The sequence below is a fragment of the Berghia stephanieae genome, chromosome 5 (assembly GCF_034508935.2).
Source record: "Berghia stephanieae isolate SIO BIC M18660-M18661 chromosome 5, UCSD_Bste_1.3, whole genome shotgun sequence".
Lineage (NCBI taxonomy): Eukaryota > Metazoa > Mollusca > Gastropoda > Nudibranchia > Aeolidiidae > Berghia > Berghia stephanieae.
Window position 1 is genome coordinate 11477484 of NC_088364.1, and position 5945 is coordinate 11483428.

The window sequence follows — 5945 nt, forward strand, 5'->3', positions numbered from 1 at the left end:
TATAAGTGAGTGATCCCATTTATAATTTATATTAGCTCTAACCATCATTATCGAGCACTTTCGTACCTACGAGTACCCACCAACACTCATATATATATATATATATATATATATATATATATTTTATATATATATATATATATATATATATATATATATATATATACTTGTTGAAGTCCCATATTGGAGAGATTTTGCCAAGATGAGGATCATTTAAGTCGATCGATTTTTGAAGGACGAGTGTTCTGGCCATATGTTTAAATGCGTGTTTTCAAACGGCAGTTAATAATAATAATAATAAATAAAATAATAATAATAATAATAATAAATAATAATAATAATAATAAAAAATAATAATAATAATAATAATAATAATAATATAATAATAATAATAATAATAATAATAATAATAATAATAATAATAATAATAATAATAAATAATAATAATAATATAAATAATAATAATAATAATAATAAATAATAATAATAATAATAATAATAATAATAATAATAATAATAATAATAATAATAATAATAATAATAATAATAATAATAATAATAATAAATAATAATAATAATAATAATAATAATAATAATAATAAATAATAATAATAATATAATAATAATAATAATAATATAATAATAATAATAATAATAATAATAATAATATAATAATAATAATAATAATAATATAATAAAATAATAATAATAATAATAATAATAATAATAATAATAATAATAATAATTTCTGGTTTTTATATAGCGCCTTACCTCGTATATCAACAAGCTCAAAGCGCTTAACAGTAACGTGGCAACTTTCACTCAAACATACAACCACTCAAACATACTATGAAACAAAGCAATATAATTCTACAGTGCTACATATTAAAAAGAAACGTCTAAAGATATTTATAAAATAAATCTACATCATTACTGTCTCTGATATATCTTGGAAGGGAGTTTCAGATAAGGGGTGTGCCGACTATTCAAACGCATGCTCGCCAATTTTGCGAGTAATTTTTGGCTTCACAAGTATGTGATTATCAGACTTTGATCTCTGATTTCTGGACGGGACGTGGAATTCAAACATATGTCACTAATGTATCCAGGACAATCAGAGTGCAGTGATTTAAAAACAATAGTACATATCTTATTTTCTATACCTGTCCCCGCGGGTTTTTTTTTTTTGCCATTTCAAACGCCAAAATTTGCCATAAAAATGGTAAAATTTGCCATCAAAATAGCAAAATTTGCCAAAAATTTGCCGTTAGTTTTACAAAAATCAAACAATTAAAACAACATGTACGGAAAAAAAATTAACACAAATATGGCATTTTGTAGAATATTGATGTCACAACATGTCAACATGAATTTATTTACATTTTGAATGGTTTGAAATAATATTATAATAATAATAATAGCCATAGCAAGTAAGTAATTTTTAAAAAAGACATGTTTATCCGTTATTTAGTGCCAATTTTGGATGCTGGCATTGAAAGTCGCCGTCTTTTCACAATTTTTTATTATAGCTTTTGTTTTGTTTTTTAACAAAAAAATCGTCAATTTAGCCTAAAAACGGCGAAAATTGCGGCTTTTTGCGGCCAAATAAAAATTTGCGGCTTTTTGCGGTCAAGGGTGAAATTTGCAGCCGAAAAAATTGCCATTTGCGGCCGCGAAAAACTGCGGGGACAGCTATACGTTTCTGGTTAACTGGTTAGATTCGTCCCTGGAAATGGAGTATGGAGTGATTTAGAAAAAAAAAATTAAAAATTGAGCTTTTATATAGCGCAATATCCACTAAATGTGCTCAAATCGCTTTACAAGGGGTCCCCGGTCAACAGCAACATTTAACATGTAGGAAAGGACATGACGCCTGTTAGGCGATATTACAATTTTTCGGACAAAGACAACGCTGTTAATGGCCAGGTACTCATTTTACACCTGAGTACGGTGAGAGAATGTGATTAAAGAGACTTCTCCAAGGACTCAACTACGCGCCGAGCGAGGCTCGAACTCAGGACCTTCCGATCCGAAAGCGAGTGTCATACCACTAGACCACATAGCCGCACGAAAGTAATTCTCTTATAATATTATAATAATAATAATAATAGCCGTAGTAAGTAAGTAATTTTTAAAAAAGACATGTTTATCCGTTAAATCCGTTAAATGTTATCGGCCATTTTAGGGATTGTCCCCAAAACGTCACACCCAACCTATACAAAAAAATTTAGATTTATTTCACTCACACACAAAAGCTGTTGGTTCTTGCTATACATATTATTATTATTATTTTTTTTTTGCTAAACGAGCTCCTCAACACAGTGTTAATATAGTTTAACTACACAACAAACAGTTTTGTTCAAATATTATGAAGTACAAAAGAAATCAGAATGAGAAAAATGTTGGGAACATCGTAACGAATGTGACAATTTTCCTACAGGTGGTAAGGAGAGAGTTATTCACAATCATGCTTAATACTCACAGATCTCAGAATAACAACAGAGCGCTATAACACCACCCACATATTTTAGAATAACAACAGAGCGCTATAGATAGAATGCGGTTGGCCAAGGAGTTCACAACATTGCCATCCGGAAGTATAACGGACCAACACACAAACTCTGTGTAAACCATGAACTTTTATAGTCGGTTAATACAGTTTAGTGAGAACAACTACAAACGCGGATGGCAAAACAATAACAAAGGCCTGAGTGACGTCATCTGCATACTATCTATTAACACTTCTCACAGATTTTAGAATAACAACAGAGCGCTATAACACCCTCACAGATTTTAGAATAACAACAGAGCGCTATAACACCCTCACAGATTTTAGAATAACAACAGAGCGCTATAACACCACTCAAAGATTTTAGAATAACAACAGAGCGCTATAACACCACTCACAGATTTTAGAATAACAGCATATGTTTAAAATATCACTCGATTGGGATGATATGTGAAACTACACGTGTAGATGACAATTTATAATGCAGACTTTGGCCAGCATTGCATCTACCGTCAAGAAAAAAATACCACACTTCAAATCAATTATAACTATAAAATTGTAAATAAAAGTAAAACATTGATACACATGGTACCAAAGGCAAATAAGCGCCCTCCTGCCAACTTGGGAGGCCAGTATCTCAGGAACCACATGTCACCAAAGGCAAATGACACAACCCGTCCGTCAAAAATAGGTCGGTTTAAATGATCATCCTCGCCTCGGCAAAAACTCTAAAACCTGGAAGCATATATCCATTTCATACATTCCCAGTCACCTGTTGGACGTTATTTTCCATACTAATACACTTACAATATCCGTCACTCTCTATAGTCACGTACTCATTGACACCTGAGTCGAGTGGGGTAATGTGTGTTATATTGCCTTATGCCTTACCCAAGGACACAACGTCAGGACCAGAATATTTATTGATCATTGTCACCCGTCCTTTCACTGACCAGGCTGAATAATGCTTGGCTTTTGTGACACAGCCACACACTACATAGGATGTTATATGATCAAGATAATTTCTCTACAAAATAATTGTCTTTTATATAGACCAATAATAGCAACTGGACATGCTCTCGTATTTGTTGGTTTGGGTTGTTTTTTGGAATTTTTTTTTTGTTCTTCTTCTTCTTCATCTTCTCCTCCTCCTCCTCCTCGCTCCTCCTCGCTCCTCCTCCTCCTCCTTCTTCTTCTTCTTCTTCTTCTTCTTCTTCTTCTTCTTCTTCTTCTTCTTCTTCTTCTTCTTCTTCTTCTTCTTCTTCTTCTTCTTCTTCTTCTTCTCTTCTTCTCTTCTTCTTCTTCTTCTTCTTCTCTTCTTCTTCTTCTTCTTCTTCTTCTTCTTCTTCTTCTTCTTCTTCTTCTTCTTCTTCTCTCTTCTTCTTCTTCTTCTTCTTCTTCTTCTTCTTCTCTCTTCTCCTCCTCCTCCTCTTCTCTCTCTCTCCTTCTTCTTCTTCTTCTTCTTCTTCTTCTTCTTCTTCTTTCTTCTTCTTCTCTCTTCTCTTCTCTCTTCTTCTTCTTCTTCTTCTTCTTCTTCTTCTTCTTCTTCTTCTTCTTCTTCTTCTTCTTCTCTCTCCTCTCCTCCTCTCTCTCCTCTCCTCCTCCTCTTCCTCCTCTCCTCCTTCCTCCTCCTCTCTCCTCCTCCTCCTCTCCTCTCTCCTCTCTCTTCTTCTTTCTTCTTCTTCTTCTTCTTCTTCTTCTTCTTCTTCTTCTTCTTCTTCTTCTTCTTCTTCTTCTTCTTCTTCTTCTTCTTCTTCTTCTTCTCTCTTCTTCTTCTTCTTCTTCTTCTTCTCTTCTTCTTCTTTCTTCTTCTTCTCTCTTCTTTTCTTCTTCTTCTTCTTCTTCTCTTCTTCTTCTTCTTCTTCTTCTTCTTCTTCTCTTCTTTTCTTCTTCTTCTCTTCTTTTCTTCTTCTTTCTTCTTCTTTCTTTTTCTTTCTATTATTTTATTTTATTTTATTATTTATTATTATTATTATTATTATTATTATTATTATTATTATTATTATTATTATTATTATTATTATTATCATTATTATCATTATTATTGTTTTTAAGGATTTTACGGCGCTTGCAACACATTTAGGTTATATCAGCGCCAGTAAAAAGGAAGAAAATGGGATAGTAAAAAGTTCTAAAATTACAGTTAAAGCACACAAGAGAAAGTAAGACAATGGGGAACGGGGAACAAATAGGGATCAGATGTAGATTCCAAGATTACACCACTAATGTACTTAGTTTGAGATCACCTAAAAGTCCCATCCGGACACAAGCACAAGATCGAACAAAGAGGAATACACTCAAATGCTTACATTATACATTCAAAATAAATATCATAATACATAACAGAGAGATGATTTCAAGGAAAAAAATATCATCTCCCATAACAATAACTATGCATTTGACTGTTTCCCTCCCAGCCAGGGCCAGGACAAAACCAAGTTATCTCATTCCAAGACAAAGACAGAGAGCATGTTGGAAAATAGATATAATGGGATAAAAGATACAGTATGTACCTCCCTGCCCACTATGGGAGGTCAGGAACCCCACCCAGTATTATTATTATTTTATTATTATTATTATTATTATTATTATTATATTATTTATTATTATTATTATTATTATTATTATTTTTATATTATTATATTATTATTATTATTATTATCTATTATTATTATTATATTATTTATATTATTATTATTATTATTATTATTATTATTATTATTATTATTATTATTATTATTATTATTATTGTTATTATTATTATTATTATTATTATTATTATTATTATTATTATTATTATTATTATTATTATTATTATTATCATTATTATTATTACATTAAGACAATACTTGTGGGTGATTGCCACATCAGTATGTCATCCAAAGCGAAAGTTATAGTAATGTGAATTAGATATTTTAATGCTCTAATATATCAAGAATGATCATTATTATGATTTATTACGGTGTGAATTGAATTAGACCTTTAAAACTGAAGTGAAATCTGACACCCCATTCGCTGTCATCATTCGAGTCTAGGTTGTAATTTGGCAACTTTGGCCAGAAGTGAAAGACATACATTGTGTGTTCAGTCTATGTCTGTGTGTGTGTGTGTGTGTGTGTGTGTGTGTGTGTGTGTGTGTGTGTGTGCGTGTGTGTGCGCGCGCGCGTATCAGTGCACAAACGATCGTCTTCAGCAAATGGAGAGGAATGTATTGTTTCATTCAGTGGTCTCTCTGTAATACAAAATTCATGGTTTTGATCATCTTGTTTATTTGATGTTCCATGTTGAAACAGTCGTCCAGCACAACTATTAGTTTTTGTGTATATTTGTCGTGTACGTTTGTTTCTTGTAACAGTATGAAATCGAGTGGTTTGTTTTTTGTTTGTGTGATAATGTTGACGATGATATTTGTTTTATTTCTTAGTCCTCTTATATT

General features: G+C 31.3%; 1 protein-coding gene across 4 annotated transcripts in view; it reads right to left on the bottom strand.

The window, feature by feature from the left end:
- Window positions 1-3120, bottom strand: part of LOC144972400 (FAD-dependent oxidoreductase domain-containing protein 2-like) — a 131035-nt gene extending 127915 nt beyond the window's left edge. Inside the window, exon 1 of one of the 4 annotated variants that reach the window (XM_078913543.1) lies at window positions 2908-3120. The gene's annotated coding sequence lies outside the window, so the exon portion shown is untranslated. Of the gene's footprint in view, window positions 1-771; window positions 962-2907 lie in introns of those variants that run through there. The other 3 variants (XM_078913546.1, XM_078913545.1, XM_078913547.1) reach the window with 3 other exon arrangements.
- Window positions 3121-5945: the final 2825 nt, after the last annotated feature.